The following is a 23,629-nucleotide window of genomic DNA, read 5'->3' on the forward strand; positions in this document are numbered from 1 at the left end:
GAACTCGTAAAACGATGGCAGAGTAGGCAGTCTTTGCTTGTGACACCCTCACCGATGATTGATTAAATGCCTTTAATTGCAATAAATTAAAGAACAGCCTGTCGATACAGATTTTCAGATTCACAAGCTCTTGATTCTGTTAATCTGATTATTTCTGATTCATATTGATCTGATTCTGATTATTTTGTGCATAAATCAGTTATACTGAATTATAGTCCATTTTGCTTACATGGGAAAGAAATTTTGTCTCAGATAATCTTTAAAATTACTAAAAGAACCTTAGCTTTTAACTAATTCACTAATGTTAGTTAAAAAAATTAACAACATGTTTCAAATCATACATTCATGGTGAATTTTTAAAAATCATCGCTTCACCAGCATGAGCATCGCTAGGCCATTTTTAGGGGGCTATAATTTTTGATTGCCTCAATTCCCTTTAAACTTCATATGAAAACGGCGACAGAATTCGATCGGCTCCTCCCTGTCTTTCAGCACGTTCTTTTTCAAGCCGCAGACTGTGGCGGTGCAGAGCGAGAAACAGAGGAAAAAGTGTGTGTTTATCAATAGATTGTTATAATATCTGCATCTGTGCAGTTCTTTGTCTTAAATTCAGTTTACAAAATATCATGGGGGAGCAATAATCAGTTCCCCATCTACTGTAGCCTAAGTTTTCACTGCATTCACCCCTCATCACACCACAGCTCCAGTGAAAATGAAGCACATATGAACGCATACTTTATAAAACGATCATGTTGCCATTTTCATTAGAAAATTTAACTTTCAATATAACACACATTCCAGTGCATGTGGCAAAAAGGTTTGCATACTTGAGCTAAGGAAAGAGGGTTGTACTAGAAATGCAAACAGTAAAATGTTGTGTTTGTACAGCAAACAGGTTGTGTGTGTGAGACCATGAAGACTTGAAATTGGCTTATTCAGTACTCAAAAGTTATACTGTACCTATCTATGCAATACAGTGGAATACTGCAATAAGTTTAGTATACGGCCCATATTAATCAAACATTTTTTATCTTATATATATATACTGTATATAGCATAAAGCATTCCTGTTAGTTTTTATTACATTTTATAGAATTTTAATGTTTTGTGTTCAAACACTTCCTGTGTTCAGTTTGAATGTAATAATAATAATGGAAAAACCAACACTTCAAATCAACATTTAAAACAACAAAAAATATAAACCTTGACAAAACGTAGTCTTTGAGAATGCCTTAATATACATTTAAATCCACAACCTAATAAAAGTAAACAATTATGTATAAAACAACTATTGAATTCACAGGCCTCTCTATAGAGTCCTTTACAGGAATCTAGTGTTTACACCATGAAATTACAGAATTTATTTATTTATTTATTTATTTTTTCCCCCTCTCAGCGGGAGGTGTTATTCTGCCTTCCAAAATTGGATTTTAAAGGCCTAGTCTCTATTTAAATTGAAAAATTTGATTTTTTTTTTTTTTTACTATTTTCAATGGGAAAAATGTATTATAATTATTGCATAAATATTAATTAGTACCATAAAGTTCTCTCAAAATACAAAAGAAAAAGATAGATATAATAGATTGACTTTACTGAAGAAAAAAAGTTACATTTCAGGTGTCCAGTTACTTTTGACCACGAAGACCATGAGTGTGACTCCCAAATGAGTAGCACACAAGGGAGATATGTGTGTGTGTGTGTGTATGTGTATATATATATATATATATATATATATATATATATATATATATATATATATATATATATATATATATATATATATATAAAGATATATTAGTTTTTAAAAATCAATAACAAAGCCAAAACTATGTAGTTCAATTTCTGTTAAAAGGAACTGCTCAGTAAACTTAAAATTGTTTCATATTGCAATTCTTGTGAATTATTTTTAATGTATTTTATTAAAATATTCCATTACTGAGAGTAACGATAAATTGATGTTCATTTAGTAAGCATTCTGATGGATTCATGGAGTTCGCTCATTAAAGGATCCCTCAGAATAATTCAAACAGTAACCTCTGAATTCATGGGTCTTCTTGAAAGATTCATTAAATCATTTATTCGACTACACTTGCGCCGTATGTTCTGATTCAAAAGAGTTGGTTTCAAAGAGTCATTTGTTCATTAATTGGACTACAGTGGAAAAGCCCTAATGGACTAATTGCATTGTGATTAACTGTAATGAATCTTGCAGAGAAATGAAGTTCTGACTGTATAATGAACATTGATGCTAGCTTGTCTATATGACATGCAGTATACTGTATCATATCGTTCACTTTCCCTTATGATTGTAAATACCTTGAGTTTGCTTTGAATAAACAGCCCACAAATTCACTCTTTCATCATGCAATGACAGACTTCAACATTAGCACAATGGCTTGCTTGAGAAGTGTCAGAACGTTGATAATGTAAAACGCCCAGTCAACCCTGTCAATTGCGACCAAAGCCCTACGACTGACATAAAAGATGGCTGATGTCGCACAGTCTGATTTGGCTTCTACCCAAGATCTCATGGGCTCACATTGTACAGTCTGACAAGGGAAAACGCAAAGGACAGAAAAAAAGTCTTGACTTTAGACAAGACTGAGTCTATTAGAGATTTGTTTTGTTTTTTCCAAAAGAAATGCACAGCGGTGGCTCATTATCAGGCATCATTCTTTGTAACAGCATGGTATCACACAGTAAGCTTCACAGTAACACATAGAGTAAATCGCTGTGAATTCCCACCAGATGCAGTTGCACTAATCAGATGTGAAAACACAGTACCAGATGTTGCCTTTGGTCACCCCATATGAGCTCCTCAGAGAAGTTTCCTCTGTTAATTTTTGGAGAACAAAGAAAGGCATCAAATGCGAAAAATGCCACACACTGTGCAGCCTTTTTCAGAGCCGAATCCACTGTGATTACGGCATGCGGCGTGACGGCTAAAAACCCTTCATTTGGATTTTACCCTCCAATGCTCTCATTAAATGATACATGTAGATGTTCTGCAGAATGTAGGCTATATCTCTCTGTCTACATCTCTGTCTGTCTGTCTGTATTGTTTGATCATTCTGTTGTTCCATCCATGTAATAAAAATAGTAATATACTGTATGCTTTTTGACTGATATCACAAATATAAAATATATCCAAATATATAATTTTTCCCTACATTTTTTCTTTCTAGTTGCATTCTTTTTCAATCACATAACAGACGGAGGTTTTGAAGTGCATTTTATGTTGATGATATATCTCGTTGTATAATGTGTATTATTTCACGTACTATATAGCTCAGCATGCAGTATGCAAATTTCTATTTCAAACATGCCTGTGTTTCTATTGACATTGAGCAGCCACCTTTGGGCTGGATGTCCACGCAGCCAAGCAGACCACCAAGCTCATCTTTCCCCCTCCAGTCCCCAACCCTAAACCTTTATACACTGCTGTTTGTGAAGTCGCATCGTGTTGTTTGTTGTTTTGTTGCATCAGTGGGCTTTGCCCAGTCTGTGTTTGTTGTTTGTCCTGTTTATTTTCATCTTATCTCTTTTTGCATGCTCTTTCTCCCTTCTGCCCTGCTCATGAGCTCAGACAGCCCAGCGTGCTCAGAGCCGCTACCCCTCCCGCATTCATCTGAGCCAGCTCTGCACTCCTGCTGCTCCTGCTCTTTCATGCCCATTCTCATAGCCCACATTAATATCACAGTATACAGTCATGCTGCAGTCATACATGTGTGAGAATGTCACTTTGCTTAAACACGCTGAGATGAGAGCCCATGAATCAATTCAGTACTGGAAGCTTGTTCTTTCAATGGGGGAAATAATGGGCGAATGAACTGCCATCAGAGGCTGATGAGAAGACCCAATGTGTGATCGTGCTGCAGGGCCACCGAGTGCATGTGCACGATCGTGTTTTGAAATACTTCAAGTTTGTTGTGTACGGGGAAAGATAAGTGATTATCATATGTCTTGTAATTTCCCATCATGTATAATGGTGAGCTGTAGGAGGCCACGTCTCGAATCACAGGCTTCAGTGAGTTTTAGGCCTTTTATTATCATCTGAATATATACATGAGTGGAAAAATAAAAAGCCTGTGGTTTTGAAAATTCTGAATTTATGAATTGGCATCCTTTGAGTTCAGAAATGTAAACTTGAAATTAATTGCTACATGATGTTGGAATGACAGGATGATGAATTTAATAAAAAAAAAAAAATCAACAACACAGGAATTTCATTATTTTGGAATTATCTGTTGTGTTAATATGTGACAAAACAAAAGTAATTATATTATTATGTAATATTAATACACAGTATTCTGTGATGAAAATGAAAGCTAAATTATTTAATATATAATATGTATAAACTAATATACATAAAACTAATTATAATATAATAATGTGTTTGTTTGCATAGATAGATAGATAGATAGATAGATAGATAGATAGATAGATAGACAGACAGATCAGGGTGCAATTTAGAGTTTAATTTTAAGACTGTAATTTATATAATAATGTGTTTGTTTGCATAGATAGATAGATAGATTATATATATATATATATATATATATATATATATATATATATATATATATATTTATTTATAATAAGAAATACAATTAAAATGCAATGGAATCATTACAGTATGTGTAATTTTTATTAATACATATCTTTGTTCAACATTTATATACGTGTGTGTGTTTGTGTGTGTGTGTGTATATGTATGTATATATATATATATATATATATATATATATATACTATTCATTGAATATATTTATAAACAGATGAGCATTTTTCAGTTTCATTGCGCTGTCATTCTAGTACAGTAATGTTTTGTGTGTGAGTAACACACTATTCATTGAAGCCTCTGCATACTTCATTTTAATTGAGGTTTCTTTACCGGTGTCAAACAGCACACCCTCTTTTGGTTTTGTCCCTGGTACGTGAGACATTTAGCCTTTCATTCTCGCAGATTATGTATTCACACCCCAAGTGCACTTTTCTCTTTTTTGATAAGTGTTTTATTTTCAATCACTAACTGTGTAGCCTAGCAACAGGCAACAGTTCAAGGCCTAAATATGGTTTTCTATGGAGGAGGAGCAAATGCCACGGTGAAATACACGTAGTAATTTAAACATCTCAGGAATCAAACATCTTTTGCAGTACCTGCCTCTACAATTTGTTTATTTCATTTCCCAAAAAGCCCCAGGGCTCAGCGAGCACACGATTCAGACAGGCTTTTGTCCTGTGTTTAATACTCACACAAAGTTGGATCTTTTCTTCTTCTTTTTTTTGCCCCAGAGAGACCAATCACCTGTGCTCAGAGGACATTGGCTTCAACCAGACAGATAGATCAAATCCCCGCTGCTTTTACAAAACCCAATTCTGGGACCTCACCTCACAGCTGCTCCGGCTGTCTATTTCTAGTCCGAGCAGATTTCCTGCAGATAGGGATTTAGATCCCTCAGGTGAGGTGGAAGCTAATTTCTAGACAGGAAAGTTGCGATTTTGAGATACACTGATGATGGATAATGGTGAACCCTTGTCTAAGGTAAACAGTCTCTCTTTTTCCTCAGGAAGTTGCTGTGTGATGCTTTCCTAGTTTTGTTTTCATTTTTTTATAACAGTCCAGATTGTGAGTCGCTATTGACACATGGATCTGATTAGCAACATTTTCTATGCCGATTCAGTTTATTCACAGTTTGTTTTTTGTTTTCTCAATGCTGTTCAGTTGAGGTTGGCCTGCAGGTAGCTGTGTCTGGTAGCAGATGTTTGGGTGTCATGCATTTAATTTAGCATTTCGGGCAATTAAAGTGCAGAATTTTGTTCTGGATCTCCAAAGTATACCTAGATAATGCATTATATATTCACAGCAGACTGTTTTAATGTATTCAATACATTTTAAATGCCTCCAGGGTTCATTTCCACTCAGAAAGCTAACATGTGTCTTGGGATTTGTGAGTACAGTTCTCTTGGGAGAAATTAAGATATCATCCATATGTAATATTAGTAAAAGGATTTGCTAAAATTTATTAAAGCTTATTCATAAACATAGCATTTAATTTACAGTCTATTAAATATGACAATTATAAATTATATTTCCTGATGTTAATGTTTAACCCTAATCAAACAGGACATTAGTATTATTTATATGCTATTAAAATCTGTATGAATAATTTGAATTATCTTTTATATTTATATTTTTACTTTTCATTTTAATTTTAAAGTCTTAGTAATTTTCTTGGTCCCACTTTATATTAAGTGGCCTTAACTACTATGTACTTACATTTTAATTAATCATTTGGTACAATGAACTTATTGTGTACATACATGTTTTTACATTGTACCTGCATGTAATTACATCATTAATCTGTTTTTGTTTTTTGTTTTTTAATTTATATGTTGACCCATCTCTTACACCTTAACCCACCCTTAAACCTACCCATACCACCAAACCTGTCCCTAACCTTACCCATATTCCACCTCAATAGCAGCAGAAGTGTTTTGCAATACAGTATGAACACGATAAGTACATTGTACTTATTTTTTGATGCAAGTAGTGGTTAAGCCCACTTAATATAAAGTGGGACCATTTTCTTTGAATTTTTATGATTTTGTTGATTTTGTCATTTTTATTAGTTTTTATTTTTATTCTTTATATTATTTTATAGTTTTAGCACTTCAACTATTTTGGGAGTATTTATTTTTATTTATTTTAAACCCATCTGAATCAAGCATGTCAGTATTTTTCTCACACAACAGTAAAAATAACAGAGCAAATTACTGTTTTCTCATAAGAAATCTAATCCCATCCAGATTGTAATGTCCATGATTGCAGGTATATTATTTTTTCACAATGTTTTTCCTTATACATTTTGACCTTGATCGAATACTATAAGCTAAATTTCTCCCTGTGCTGCCTAGTGCACCTTCATTATGAATTTATACCTTCTTGCCAACTTTCTGGGTAAAATAACAGTTGGTGGTTCAAGCACTGCTGGCATCCTGTCCCAGTAAAAAAGAGAATGAAATCCTGAAGAGAGTCCAGCCACAAAAACTGCTCAGAATGGGCAATCTAGTAGCAATGTCATGTCAGGTATGATCCTCAATTAATTCATTCCCTTACTGATATAAATATTATTATAATTAAAAAGCACATTAAAATTAAAGTCACTCTCAAAATTACAACGCCAATCCAATACATAACAAACATCTTCTTTTAATAATTATAATTTACTTTTGTTTAGAAAATAATAGTATAGCGTAAACATTGAGCTTAAAGTAGCATAAAGAGTTGAATCATGGACATTAAGCCATGGTGCTCATGTGGAAGATGCAGGTTCGAGTTCAACCTGCAACATTCTGAAATCAACTGCCAAGATAAGATAAAGGAAAGCGACCATTTGCGAGTTATCCATCTACATAAGAGGGTTGGTTAACCATAACTAGTCATATGGCCGAGTACCTTCTGTCAGTGCGGTTTAACTGAAGTGCTTTCAGCTTCATCATAGCACAGTTTGCCGTTTTCTCAGGTGATTAATTTTCAGTGAAACTTGTTCCGCCGTTACAAACAGGTTGCGACCATTTGAGCTCCCATTTAGCAGTGTGGTTTTAATTACGCCTGTCTGCCGAGGGGGAGCAGCAAGCCGAGCGGCTGAGACCACGACTGTCTGCAAGCCACTCAGACATGGAGCACATATGCTGCACGAGAGCAAATGAGTGCCGGGTGCAAATGGAGGGAAGATGAGTAATTCATGGCACGGAGTCAAGTCAGTGGACCCGGATTGTAATTTAGACTGGCAGTGTTCACCTGAGTGCCAGCACAGCTTACAGCCCCCTAAGAATCATCATGATTCAAGAGCGCACAGCCCCCGTAATCATGATATCATCATGATTCAAGAGCGCACAGAGCTCTCTTCGCATTCCTCTCGTATACTTCTTTTTGTTTATGTGTTCATTTAGGTCTTTGCTCTCTGTCAAGAGTAATTCTGCTGTCTGGTGAAATACGCTGCAGGTTTAGACATTAGGAGTGCAGTAGTGGAGGCGGCGAACATAGTTTGATGGAGTTGGCTGTTACAAAGAAATTACTTCTAAATTGTCAAGAAAAAAGAGGAGATGAATCTAGGGAGATTTTGGTTGGTGTTTACCTCACCAATTTCGGTGTGAATTATATTGTTGCGTTAGTGCCTTATTGTTTGTTGTAGGTCACCTTGGTGAGAAGGCATCTGCTCAAAACAATAATCTCATGTAAATGTTGTGGTTTGGATGGATGCTGGTGTCCTCAGCAGGATTCTTAAAGTCAGCGTGAAACCCCTGATGTTCAGGATGTCTATTTTAAAATGCACTTCCAAAAAGCTAAATAAATAAATAGATGTATTAGCTATTTACACAAGATTCATTTGTCAATGCAAGAACACAGATGAGTTCTACTTTTTAATGATATAATTATTATATATCCATTTAAATGTCAGCTTTATATGAAAATGGCTTTTGCAAAGTGAGCAAAGTTTTATAATAAATAATTGTTTTATTTTTTTATTTTGAGGGTATGGGTAGGATGACTTTTTTCCTCATGGAACGCAAACAGAGTTATTATGAAAATGTCAAATCTGTTTTTGTTTTTCCATCAAATGAAAATGTTCAGTGGGTATTTTGGTTGGTTTAATACATATACTGTATTATATTATACACACACACATACACACACATTTTATTATATACAGTGCATGGGGGTACACACATTGCAGTATATACAGTGCATGGGGGTGCAATTTTGCCGAAATCATTGTGTGAAAATCTTATTTTGGGGTCATTGTGATTTTTTGGTATGTACTGACATCTCTATTTATTTCAGCTAGTGATAATGGCCATGAATATTTAGTGATTCACACCTGAGAGACAAAGGGCCGTCCCCTAATGGCCCATCAGTGAGTCATGTGACTGTGGGGCAGGTAAGACAGAATGTGAGGAGATTGAAAAAAAATGGGTTTTTAAATTATTAGTATTTTATTTACAACACAGTATAATCAAAGCATACATAATGAAGGTCAAAGACACATTATTGTGCACGCTGATCTAACCACAGAGATGTGAACTGACTTTGTGTCATTCCTGAAAACAGATTCTGTTCAACAAGTGAAACAAGTAAACCATAATTGATATTTAAGTTTGCGCTGCTTCTTTCTATGGATTCAAGAAAAATAAATTGAAAAAAATCTCATCAGCAGTCAAGGAGCTTGTTTTACCATAGAATATCAGTGTAGCTGAACATCTGATGTTGGTACAGCGCTCTCAGAGGAAAACTATTTGAAAAGACTCCAGTGAAAGTCAGCAGGATTCATCTGTGGTGCAGGTATCTGATCACTAAAAAAGAAACAAACAAACAATTGTGAGCATCGGGAGCATCTTTTGTAGTCAGACTCACGCATGCTTTGTACTATCATTAAAAAAAGGACATTTTATATCTGAGAAACAAATGATTATTGTTTAACATGTTATAAAAATATATTTGTGAACAGAGTATTAAAGGATACTCCTCCCCAAAATGAAAATTTTGACATTGATCACTTAGCCCCATTTCGTTCCAAACCCATAAAAGTGCTGTTCGTCTTCGGAACACAGTTAAGATATTTTGGATGAAAACCGGGAGGCTTGTGACTGTCCCATAGACTGCCAAGTAAATAACAGTGTCAAGGTCCATAAAAGGTATGAAAGTCATCGTCAGAATACTTCATCTGCCATCAGAGTTGCAATCTGGGTTATATGAAGTGACGGGAACACTTTTTGTAAGTGAAGAAAACAAAAATAACAACTTTATTCAATTATTCCTTTGTCAGCAGTCTCCTCTGTATCTCTCCTTTTGACTTTATTCTGTGTTTTTTTTTGTGTATAGTCTGCTCTGTATGTATGTGTTTCATTTTAAATACAGATAGAAACAGCGCATCATTGTGGCGCGGATGACACAGAAGACCTTGACACTGTTATTTATTTGGCATTCTGTGGGACAGTCTCAAGCCTCCAGGTTTTCATCCAAAATATCTTAAAATGTGTTCTGAAGACGACGGAACTTTTACGGGTTTGGAACAACATGGGGGTAAGTGATTAATGACAAAATTTAATTTTGCGGTGGACTATCCCTTTAATAATAAACATGGTCTAAACATTCTTAGACTCTTTGTCACCTTTTTCACCTCTGATGAGATTGTATCCTTCCATGCACATGCTAGTTAATGGGCTTTTCGTCACTGACTTGCAGAAAGTTTTCTGTGGGAGTTAGTGTTAATTAAATAAATAATAGTAAATAATAGTGTTAGTGTTATTAGGTGCCAACACTGATCTTGCATACCCCTCAGCAATTGTGCAGTTTTGCCCCTGTGTGTGTGTGTGTGTATATTTTGATTTGAACTCAGATCTTCTTACATTCATGCATTTAGCAGACACTTTTATCCAAAGTGACTTACAATACATTCAGGCTATACTTTTTTTTTTTTTTTATCAGTATGTGTGTCCCCTGGGAATTGAACCCACAACCTTTTGCATTGGTAACACAATGCTCTACCACTGAGCCACAGGAACACGTTTTGTCAATTGTAAAAGTAAAAATGGGGTTAGAGCAAAATATATTTTTTTGATTAGACATTTTTTAGAATGACATACCAATTAAATTTTCACAATAAGATCAGGAACATAATGTAAACTGGATTCCATGTTGGTTTTATCTAGCAATACTTTCTTTGGCCAACCAGCTTCAGAAAAAAAGCCAACTTGGCAAACCAAACCAGTAGACCCAAACCAGTCTAGACTACATGAAGTCATGCTAATTTAATCATTTAAATATTTTCACCAATTTTTGGTTTAAATTGACTCTACAGTTAGCAAAATGCTACACACTATGTGAGTGAGCAAAGATGGATTCCGTCAGTTATTGGTGAAGTTTTTTCTTGTTGTTGAAGAGGTTCCTGCAGAAGTGTCTTTAGCCTCCAGAGGGAATGCAACTGTAGAGAATCAATGAAGGATGAATGTACTCATCGCTCTCCTGTGACAACGTCAGTGTCAATGTTTAGTTCCCTTTCTATCACTCTACTGTCAGAATTCTGCCATAATAAAACACTACTCACACGGCACATCAATGAAAAATGACATTTTATTTCTCAATACAGACCACTGCAGTTTGCAGCTGTGATGAGTCAACTGTTATCTGAAATCAAACCAAAACTGACAGAATTGTTTCTAACATTAGCCGATGTGAGATTAATTTTTTTCTCTCCATTGTGAATGTGAGAAGAGGAGTGCTGAACTCTTCGCTGTGTGCCATTGTCTTGCTTTGTCTGAGAGGTAATTGTGTGTTAATGAGATGAACCCATGAGAGAGATTTCAAAAGCAAATTGAGTTGAGCAGGTGTTTGTTGTCTTGCATGTGCTTCAGTGTTTTAGATAATTAGAATTGCATTGTATTCCAAAATATTCACCCATTCAGTTTTGTCTTTTTAATTTTGCTCAATTGCAAACTGTAAACTAATCTTTTCAGCATAATGACAAGCAAATAACATACACTTGTGTTCATGGTCACGACTGTGGATCAGTTTTGTGTTTCACTGCATTAACATCTGTGTTGGTGAAACCACTTTTGAAATTACAGCTCGTCAAACTACAAACTACTCATAAATTTTCAGCACTATGTATGATAGAGTTTAATATAAATCGATTTACTGGGCTGACTTTACTGTATATGCTAGAATGAATCAGATTTTTCAGCACACTCAATGAGTTTAAAATGAATTGATTCATTGGGCTGAATTCATTTATTAGAATCACTACATATGAGCAAATATAAGATTAATCAATTCATTGGGATGACTTAATTCATTAGAATGAATCCTACTTTCCAGCACTTTGAATGAGAGAGTTTAAGATTAGTTGATTCATTAGGATGATGTGATTCATTAGAATCAACCAGAATGTATAGCATATGAGAGAGTTTGGAATGAACCAATCCATTAGGATTAACTGATTCATTAGAATGAATCAGACTTTCCAGCACTGAATGAATCAATTTACAGGGATGACTATATTCATTAGAATGAATCTGAATTTTCAGTACTCTGAATGAGTGAGTTTACCATGAATCAATTCATTAGGATGACTTGATTTATTAGAATGATTCAGACTTTCTAACATTACATATGGACCTTAGGAACCATACAGGATGAATTGATTCACTAAAACAAATCAAACTTACATATTAGAGAGAGAGATTTTTGAGTGGTTTTGGATGCATTTGAATTGGTCAGGCGGTAAACTAGCTAGCCTAACTAGCCTAACCTAGCTAAAACCAAACCAGGCTGTTGTATGATAGTTTTCTTTTAGCAGGCTTGTAACACTTCTGAAAAATGTTTTTAGTTACACCTCAACACTGATCAACAATCTAACAGCGCTGCAGCTCTAACATTATCTATGAAGATCCCCCAGTTATACACTAAGCGCAGAGATTCTCATCCACTGAGATCTTCCCTGTGGCTTCAGCCTTATTTCTAGCACTTATTACAGTTAGTTTAAAAAGTAAAATGTGTCGACTATTTACATTGAGTCTCTGAACTTTCCCAGCCTTGTCTTGCCCTCATTCAGCAGGCAGCAGTCGGGCAGTGAATGTGGGTTATAGCACACTCATCTGAGGCTTTAGCTGTGCTCATGCTGTGGGGTTTGTTTGCATGTTAGAGATAATGTAGGCCAGAGCCAGATGTGAAATACACATCCTACATGCTCTTCTTAATAGCCTTATCATGAATTATGCATATAACACATGGTACAAAAAGTTGCAAAGTTTTTGTTTTTAGTTATGAGCAGAGGCAGCCATGCCAGTCTTCTTTTTGAAGCTGTTATTTTTTGCTTGCTTTTTGTGATGCCAGTAACACTGAATTCATTACTTTGGATTTATTTCACAATTTGTGCATGTATTTGTCAAGTTTAATTAAATAAGTGTGTGTGACTGTTTCTACATTGTATTTTGTGGAGATATTCACACTTACATTTCCTTGTTAGACACTTGCTTAACATAGCAACAAGGGATTCTGTTTACTGCACAGCTTTCACTGAGCAGGTAGCAAAAGATGAGAATAAAACAAGACAAAATCTAGAATAAATTAAAGCCATGTATCCTGACAAAATACATGTTTGCGAGCATAATATAATGAAATGATTATTATAGTAGATGATTTATAGAAGATGAAACCGACTATTCATGGACTTCCCATATATTCTGACAAAATATTTTTTTAAGGCACAATATAATGAAATGTTATAGTAGAATTTATAGAAGATGAAATGGATTTTTGGACAAACTTTGCTGGCTTGTTTGATTCAGATTGGATCAATCTGGATTTTTATGTTTATCTAGTCATGACCAGTAGATGACTAACTTTTAATTATTAATTCAGCATATTCACTTTAAAATATTTTGTTGAATTCTGCACTTAATGTGGATAACAACTAATAATATATTTTAGTGTGTTTATAATATAATATAATATAATATAATATAATATAATATAATATAATATAATATAATATAATATAATATAATATAATATAATAAACATGTTTTGACCAGTCTTAAAGAAAAAAAATTGCTAACTTGTAAATAATTATTTAACTTGTATGCATTCATTTATTTAACATTAAGTAATTGTTTAAAAGGAAAAAAATATTTGTAAGTGTTGGGTTCTGCAATTAATGTGGATAACCTTTGTGTATATATTTTATTGTGTGTATATATTATTGATGATAAACAATGTTAAACAATATAATATGATATAATATTAACAATATTGGTAAATGATATCAGTATAAAAGAAACATAATTTGTATTGTTAGCATTTATGATGTTTATTTCTGATGGGGCTTTTTGTATGAGGTAGTGGACAGCCATGTAACGTAAAAAATATGGAGTTTTAAAACGATAGTAAATAGAGATTTAAAGATCCAAATACACTGTAGCTAAGAGTCATTATCATCACCCATGTCAACAGTACTAAAGAGCTTTTCAGCCAGTTAAAATGCATCAGCATAATGCCAAAATAAAGGTCAGAAATGGAGGGATTCAGTGAAAGTGCAAAGTTCCCCATTACTTGTAATACGCTACATAACTTCAACACTTCTTTAGTCCAATTGCCAAAGATAGCTCTGCAGGCAGCGAGGTTCCAAAATAAGTCTGACTGATTTTTATCAAAGATGCCATTTCTTTTCATTGTGAAGTAAAGACACATTTACAGTCTCCCTGGCTCAAAGCCCCTGTTTTTTGGGCGTTTTTTTCCGACGTAAAGGATGCGCTCTATTTGAATGGTTTAGGGAAGGGAACGCACGGAAGCAGCTTTCTCTCTGATCAAGAGTTTTCCGCTTTGGTTGTGGTGCAAAGGAAATTATCATTTGAAGTTGACTAATGTTTCCTTGTGATTACAAACCAAGCCAGTTGCATGCAGCAAGTCACTCAGAAAAGCTGAATGGCTGTGAGTTTGATATGAAAAGGCCTCTCACCGACACACTGTAGACGTCTGCTACGGACTCTTGGTATATTTATCATTCCATCTACACAATTCAGGGGAAAAATGTCACCAGCCATATGCTTTGTGGCATGTAGCGGACTGCTTTTAGAACATTTTGGCAGTGCTTTGCATTCCCTGACTTCACTATGTGAATGTGATTTAGCTCACAGAGAGTCGAAGATAGTAGCAAATGTCTTTGTCACCCCTGTGGCCTGCTAGCTCAGTTTAGAGACTCTATCAGGAAAACATGCTTCAAAGGCTCCACATGCTCAGGGTCCAATCTTTGTTTGGAAAGGTCTCCCTTTGTACCCCGGGACTGTGGTCCTTTCTCGTCCGAATCCGAATGAGTTCATGTTCAAGCTCTCCTTAATGTTTTTTTCTTTTTAAATCTTCTCACCGGCAGAAAATCTGTCGTTTGGTGCCTCAGTAAAATGCCGTGTGATTTACGTTTCTTAGCCACATTGTTTCGCCTAGGTGTCCTTGGGTGAGCTGTGATTTGTTTAAAAAGAAATTTCCGTTTTCATTTCATCAGTGTGGCTTTCTCTCATAGCACTGAGACGAAACTCCAGGGAATGACCTGTGCAGTAACTCGAATCTAGATTTAAAAATCCAATAAAAGTTGGCCGGCGAACAGATTTCCGAGCTCTGTTACTGAAGATTTCCCTGATTACTTTTTGAAGTGCCTTTTAGCGGAAAATGGCAGAAATAGACAGAAAGGCTATAAGAATACCACACTATATCGGCCGGTCATGCATAAGCCTCATATTCTCATGTTTTTGCCCCTCACAACCACTTGGCCGTTCCACTTTGGTCTGCAGCTGCTGCAATGACAGTGGCCTGCAGTTTAATTAGTCACTTCAGCACAGATGCAGAGTGAGACTCATAAAACATGAGCTCTCTAGCCCTGCAGCAGTGCATAAGTCTTCCCCCGTTTCACCCGGCTGTAAATCAGGCAAAAGTCTCTTTATTTCTCAAGAAAACCCACTAGTATCCCACCACCTGCTTAACATGAGCATGGTTTGTAAAGACTACTGTGTGCCAGTTAACTCAGTCACGTTTGGACCCGTGGTTCCCAAGTCCAGAATACACATTATGAAATGCCAGTTTGGGTTGGGAGGTCACATCTTAAAGGAACAGTTCACTCAAAAATGAAAATTTGCTGAAAATGTACTCACCCTCAGGCCATCCAAGATGTAAATGAGTTTGTTTGTTCTCAGGAACGGATTTAGAGAAATTTGCCATTACATCACTTGCTCACCAATGGATCCTCTGTAGTGAATGGGTGCCATCAGAATGAGAGTCTGATAATCTGTTCTAAAGAAAGAAATAAACTCATCTGCATCTTGGATTGCCTTAGGGTGAATACATTTTAAGCAAATTGTCATTTCTGGGTGATGTATTCCTTTAAGGCAAAACAGTCCAGGTGAATTGGGTAAACTAAACTAATACATATCACTATACTTCCCAGGTTGATTGATTGCATGAAAAATAATAAATAAATACAAAAAATATGTTACAAAAATCTGAAATGTTTTTATTTTTTCTGAAATATTTATCTTATATGCAAATGAGGCATCTAATTAAATATGCACTAATTTGTGTAAATTTCCAGAACAGAAATCTGAATATCGAATAAAGCCAGGTTCAAAATTGTTGTTTCATTTTGTTGACATACTAGAGTTAAAGGTGTTTACAGAGGGGATTTTTGATATCTTTTCACAATGTTTTTAGGAATAAAATGATGTATAAAAAAAAAAAAGAAAATTATATATAAACAAACCCCTCACTCAAAATCTTCAGATTATAGATGGGAATAAACTTGTACAGTTCGGTGTATATAAGTGCTACTGAAGTAAAGATTTCTGACTCCGTGCATGAGAGAAAAAAAAAATCATTTTGAGAAAATGGCCTTTAAAGATATGTACCATAACTGAATTTACAGATGCAACAATACAGTAAACAAACACTTAAGGGTGTATTTTGCATGTTTTCTTCTCACTAGTCTGAATGAACGTATTATGAAAAGCCAAATAGCCCCAAAATCTCAAAATTGACCAATGCCTGAAAAAAATATGTTTTTGCCGGTGGTGTCTTGCCTTACATGCTAACATAAGCTTTCCATAACACATGTACGTTATTAGTCACTGAAAATTGCATTCACCCCAAAATTTCCTTTCGCAGGCTAAGATATACATGCCCCTGGATAACTAATTTATCTGCTGGTGTCAAACAGGAGGCAGGAGGGGGAGGAGGGGCAGAAGCAGGCCGACGGAGTGCAGGAGGGGGCGACACTACGGAGGGAATGGAATGTGACAGTGCTCTTCTCCGCTGTGTTCATTCCTAGTCTCATGCTAATTAGCACTGGGAGAGTGGGAACAGGCTGCCAGAGCCGTGAGAGGTGCCTCTGGTGCAACATGATGCAATGCAGGGCTTCCCTGTGCTATATCAATGCAGAAACCTCTGTGGCTCATATCAAAGCAGCATCTTAGTAGACTGTGTCAGCCTGCTGGGCTGGATCTGTTGGTTCGCTGCAGGCAGAAACAGGTTTATCAAAAGATCTTGTTTTCACACCATTGACGGCATTGACATGTATTCAGTCATTTAATGTTTTAGGTAGGCTAATTAGATATAGCCATACATGTTCTTATTAAATTCAAAGAAATGCTGGTTGTGGATCAGATGCGGTTTGATGAAATACTGTAGGTCGCTCACTCAAGCTTTAGCTTGTGTTGATTCTGAAAATGGAAAAGGGCAGCTTCTGTTGCTCTTATGCCTGATGAAAGGCTATTGATTACAAAACTGAATGAGTAATATTGAGAGGAATATAGTCTGGGGTCTGTTGAGGCACTTTCAGTCCTTGCTCTCAGGTCTACATTCTTTCTTGTGGTTTGGTTGCTAGGCACTTCATCTGGGAACTTAATGTGTAATTAGAATGTGTGCAGTGTTTATTTTCTATCTGTTCTCTTACACACAAAAAAGCATGTCTTCAACTATGTGAGCCACTGCACCAAAAGCTAAGATAAAGTTATTTTGCTACATAAATGGAGAAATGCACCAGTAAATTGTCTAAATAAATGAAAAATAAAATGCTAAAAGCTGAAATCATTCACTATAAATGACTCAAGTGAATTTAGGAATCACACCATTATAATGTACAGTATCAAAAATAGATATACATTTTGAGATTTGCTAAAGATTACATTTAGAAACTCTAATAACAGTTTTAAATGTGTAAAATCGCTAATATTGGCTGGTAAACAATATGGTGTGGAAATTGCAGTAATTTGCAAGGGACAACTTCTCACTTTGAGCACACAAATGCGTGTCTCGTTTATTTTTCAAAAGACCAAACAGAAAACTCCAACCATGGCGCTGACCGGTGTTTTACGTCATCACGCATTTTGAACATTTAAAGGGACCATGATCCCTGAACAGTTATGCAGAACACAGTGTACAGAACTACACTTAACAATGGTGAATTATGTCTGTCACATTCACTACACACGTCCCCCCAGAATTCTGCCCAACTGTCAACGGGGGGGTGGGCGTATCAACCAGCCACAGCGACTGCGCTGTACCGGAGGTCGAGGAGACCCCACTGCAGCTGCTGTACCGTCATTACCCGGGTGAGGGGCATGGGGTGTGGGGAGGCTTGGGTTGGGTAGGAGCACTGGGTGGGGGCAGAGCAGTAGGCCGTCCGCGTCGTGGGGGGCTGGGCCAAGTCAACGGGCCTGGCCACGTCCAAATGAGCCGGTTTTTAAGGCGGTCAATGGAGAGTCGCTCCGGTTTGCCACCCCTGTCCACCACAAAGTGTTTGTCCCCTGTCTCCAGAACCCGGAACGGGCCCTCGTAGGGCGGGGGTTGTAGCGGTCCTCTGTGAGCATCGTGGCGAATGAAAACATAGTCGGCTGTTTGAAGTCCAGCGGGGATGTGCGACTGAGGGAGGCCGTGACAGGAAGTAGGGACAGGTGCAAAAAACCTCGCATTATCCAGTAGAGTAGACCGCTGGAGAGTGGCAGACCAGGGAACCGTGGTGCTAGGGACAAAATCCCCTGGTACTCGCAGCGGCTGTCCGTAAACAAGCTCCGCGGATGAGGACTGAAGGTCTTCCTTTGGTGCAGTCCTGATACCCAGCATCACCCACGGGAGCTTGTCGACCCAGTTGCTGTCTTTGAGGCTGGCACGCAGGGCAGCCTCATCGATCTATGAAAACGCTCACAGAGTCCGTTAGCCTGCGGGGTGATATGCAGTCGTGCGGTGGAGTCTCACTCCGAGGCTCTGTGCGAACAGCGTTCCAAAGCTCAGACGTGAACTGTGCACCTCGGTCAGAGGAAATGTCCGAAGGGGTGCCGAAACGGGCAATCCAGGTGCCAAGAAATGCCCGTGTCATCTCGGCAGACGCCACCGATGTCAGTGGCACAGCCTCAGGCCAGCGGGTGGTCCTGTCAACCATGGTTAACAAATATGTGAAACCTTGAGAGGAGGGCAGAGGACCAACCAGGTCCACATTTACATGGTCAAAACGCCTCTCAGGAACCGGAACCGATTCTAACGGGGCTTTAGTGTGGCGGTGTACTTTGGCCCGTTGATACTCAACACAGGTGTTAGCCCAGTCCCTAACGTCCTTCTTGAGGCCATGCCATACACAAACTTTGCTGAAACAAGCCTCTGTGAAGCTTTCGCACCTGGGTGGGAGAGACCATGGATGGCGCATCAAAAAACCTGCCGCCTCCACCCCGAGGGAACGATAGGCCGAGGACTACCTGTGGAGATGTCACAAAGGAGCGTTGTGCCGGCATTGCAAAAAAAACCACGTCCTTGATCTGCAGCCCTGTAGTCGAGGTTTTCAGATGTTGCACGTCTGGGTCTGTGGTCTGAATTGCGGCCATGCGGTTGTAATCCAAACCAAGATGGACTGCCCGTGCCAAAGCCCGTGATAGGCAATCCGCCACGTGGTTGCTCTTACCGGCAATGTGCTGCAAGTCCGTGGTGAACTCTGAAATGTAAGACAGATGCCGTTGCTGGCGGGCGGACCACGGCTCAGCCACCTTGGCCATGGCAAAAAGTCAGCGGCTTGTGATCCACAAAAGCAGTGAAGTGTCGGCCTTCCAGCAGGGAACGAAAGTGTCTAATGGCGAGGTAGATACCCAGCAGCTCCCGGTCGAAAGTGCTGTACTTCCGCTCACAAAGGCGCAGCTGACGGGCTAAAGAAAGCCAGCGGCTGCCAGGCCCCACCTACCCACTGCTCGTAAACCGCACCGACAGCATAATCAGAGGCATCCGAGGTGATGGCAATGGGGGCTGTAGGAGAAGGATGCGCCAGCATGGTGGCGTTCGCTAATGCTGCTTTAGTGGCATCAAAAGCCTTGACTCTGCTCTCAGTCCAGTCCACAGCGTGTTTGGGTTTACCTTTTAAGGCCTCGTGCACGGGCCCCATGAGCTGAGCGGCTCAAGGGATGAAGCGGTGATAAAAATCACCATGCCGAGGAACTCCTGCAGGGATTTGACAGTGAGTGGGCGTGGGAACTGTATGACTGCCTCCACCTTTGATGGGAGAGAGGAACTGCCCCGTCCTTAGTGACTCTGTGTCCTAGGAAGTCGATGGTGGAGAGAACCGAACTGGCACTTGGCAGGGTTGACAATTAGACCATGGTGGCTAAGCCGCTCAAAAAGGGTTCGGAGGTGCGCCAGGTGCTGAGACTTGGACCTGCTTGCTACCAGGATGTCATCCAAGTACACAAAAAGGAAAGGCAGGTCCCGCAAAACAGAGTCCATGAGGCGCTGGAAAGATTGGGGGCGGCGGTGTTTAAGGCCGAACGGCATGCGCAGGAACTCAAACAGACCAAACGGCGTGATCACTGCTGTTTTGGGAATGTCCAGTGGGGTGTACCGGGCACCTGATGATATCCCCGGACGAGGTCCACCTTGGAAAAAAATCACCTTGCCAGCCAGGTGTGCTGAAAAATCCTGTATGTTCGGGACTGGGTATCGGTCAGGTGCGGTTGCCTCATTAAGCCGCCGGTAGTCGCCACACGGGCGCCAGCCGCCGCCAGGGTTGGGTACGATGTGGAGGGGTGATTGCCCACGGGCTGTCGGATCGGCGTACTATGCCCAGGCGTTCCATGTTTGCAAACTTAGCCTTTGCAACGGCAAGCATTGGTCGGGTCGAGGCGCCGAGCGCGGGCGTAAGACGGGTGGACCAGTAGTGGCGAGATGGTGCTCCACACCGTGCTTCACAGTAGATGAAGAGAAAGTGGGCTGAGTGAGGGCTGGGAAAAAACTGGCACAATAGACGTTGGGGAAATCATCGGAAGCTGAGGAGCATGCTAGACAGTCGATTATGGGGAGGTCCGCTTCGCTGAGCGTGCATGTATAAGAACAAAAACGTGACAGCATCAATCAGACGGCGGTTCTTTACATCCACCAACAGTCCATGTGCAACACAAAAAATCAGCGCCAAGGAGGGGAACGGCAACCTTTGCAGTAACAAAGTCCCAACCGAAATGCTGTCCTCCGAAACACAATTCAACATACCTTGTGCCATATGTGCGGGATGCGGCTACCGTTGCAGCTTCCATAGGGGGGCCCGTGGCTGTCGGTTACCATGTCCAAACGGGGATGCAGGCAGGACGCTCCTTTGTGCCACCGTGTCGCGCAGAAAACGGCGTCCCGGAGATTGCTATCGCGGATATGAAAAGCGCAGTCCTGCCTACGCGGCCGACACTCATGGCTATACTGAGCGCCGGCCCTGGCAGTTCCCGAAACACTGAAACTGCATGGGTGGACGGCATTTGTTAGCCTTGGTTCCAAAACCTTGCATGATAGAAACACAATCCTGAAGGCTGTGTTGGGTGCCAGCAGACTGCTGCCGACGAGAAGTGGTCGCAGCAATGAGTGTGGTGTCGTCCTGCTCACCGAAGAGATGTGCGCGGGAAAAAGCGCGGCCGCAAAATGTCCCTGACTTGCCAGGAAAAATTTATCAGCTCTTCAGCTAGTCTACGACAGTCAGTGATTTGTGGTGTTGGCTAATGCAGCTCTCACTTGGGAAGGCAGCTGACGCAAAGAAAAGCTGGATGAAAAGAAAAATCAGGGTCTGTGTTCGCCCAAAAGATCCAGCATACGGTCCATGAGCCTCGGACGGTTTGCTGTCACCCAGTCCTTGAAAGTGGAAAAGCCTGCTGGCTCTCTCAGCGTCTGACAGTTCAAACGTTTTTCAACAGGTGGGCTTTAAGTGCCGTATACTTCTCATTTTCAGGAGGATTCGTAGAAGGCTCACCACTCTGGATGCTGTTGAATTTCCGAGAGCAGACACAACGTAGTAATATTTTGTTGTATGCGCGGTGATCTCACGCAATGCGAACTGCGCTTCAGTCTGGGCGAACCATGCCGATGCTGACGATTCCCAGAATTCGGGGAGTTGGAGGGTGACAGCGTTCGCGGTCATGATCGCGTAGTGGTCTCTGGATACGTCCAGCAGACTAATGTCGGGGTCACCAGTGTGGAAAATTGCAGTAATTTGCAAGGGACAACTTCTCACTTTGAGCACACAAAATGCGTGTCTCGTTTAATTTTTCAAAAGACCAAACAGAAAACTCAAACCATGGCGCTGACGGTGTTTTACGTCATCACGCATTCCGAACCTTTAAAGGGACCACGATCCCTGAACAGTTATGCAGAACAAAGTGTACAGAACTACACTTAACAATGGGAATTATGTTGTCAACATTCACTACAATGGTACCAATATTTTGTATATCTTTATATATGCTACCATTTCAAAAGTTTTTGGGCAGTAAGATGATTAATTAATTAAAATTAATTAATTCAATCAGTCAATCCTGGGGTTGGGGGGGGGGGGTTCAGGTTACTGATTTGGTGGGCACCTAATCAGCATTTTACAGTGATTTCTGAAAGGATACATGTAAACACTAGAATGACTGGAGTAATGACCCACTGAACATATAAATTACATTTTAGAATATTATATGTAAATAGGAACAGATTTACAGTTATGACAGTTTTCACTGTATTTTTGATTCAAATGAAATGCAGCCTTGGTGAGCAAAAAAGCCCAGTCCCTATAAATGCACATTGGGGGTTTTACCATCGTGATTGGTAGAGGTACAGAATTCTTTTTTTTTTCAGTTTTCAACCACATCTGAAAGTGTAAGTATGCTATCTTTTTTTTCCATTCAAACCACGCTCAGGCGGCAACTTTATCTCCCCAGTGTCCACTCGTTGGCCTCAGACAGATGATGTTTCAGGATCAAACCAAAACAACACAGGAACACACAATGAGTATGTAGCTAGTCTGTGTCATGCTATTTACACTTTTACAGGAAAATGTCACAAACAAGAGTATGTGAAAAACATCTGCCAGGATTCAACTGAGAGGTTGTTTAGTCGTGTGATTTGAATTAGGGATGACTGTAAAATATATATGGGAGATGGGCATTAAGGAATTTATTTAAAGGCAGAATTACAAAGAATTCGGGCAGGGAAATCTTCACACTGCATCCCCAAACCAACAACCAGATCAAGGTGCCTTAACATCTTTGTGTTTGTTTTCTCCTTTGACGCAGATTCAAGAGCAGATGGAGCGCCACAGAAAATTGATCACGGCGTCATCGGGCGGGTCTTGTCGCAAGGGGTTGTGTTCGCCATGCGTTGTTCTCCTGATTGTTCGGACGATATTGCAAGACACCAAAGGTAAATCAAGGAAAACAATGATTCTGACTTGGGTTGATTTTTTTATTATTTTTTATCTCTGGAATGAAAAACTGTTTCCTGTTTAAGGTAATGACTTTACTCACGAAGCCAACGGAGCAGCCGACGCCGCAGGACGCCGACCTGCCATCATCAACGCAGAGGGTGGACCACAAAAACAATTAGGATGACAAAGAAAGGAGTACTACATTTAAATGACTAGAACTGTTGCGTCGGCTGAACAGCAAACTGTGGACTGCTGGGTTGGGAGGTAGGAGTTGGGGATTCAATTCAGGCGGTTTCCCGGCAGCTGAAGAGGGGTGAGGAGAAGGTGCTGCCATCGAGCGGGGGGGGTGTGGGAGGGCGGAAAGGGGAAGCTCAATTTTAGCCCGC

The 23,629-nt window shown here is 39.3% G+C and overlaps 1 pseudogene; it reads left to right on the forward strand.

Annotated features, from left to right (window-relative positions):
* Positions 1-23,427, forward strand: part of LOC122147780 — a 158,857-nt pseudogene extending 135,430 nt beyond the window's left edge.
* Positions 23,428-23,629: the final 202 nt, after the last annotated feature.

The sequence above is a fragment of the Cyprinus carpio genome, chromosome A15 (assembly GCF_018340385.1).
Source record: "Cyprinus carpio isolate SPL01 chromosome A15, ASM1834038v1, whole genome shotgun sequence".
Classification (NCBI taxonomy): Eukaryota; Metazoa; Chordata; class Actinopteri; order Cypriniformes; family Cyprinidae; genus Cyprinus; species Cyprinus carpio.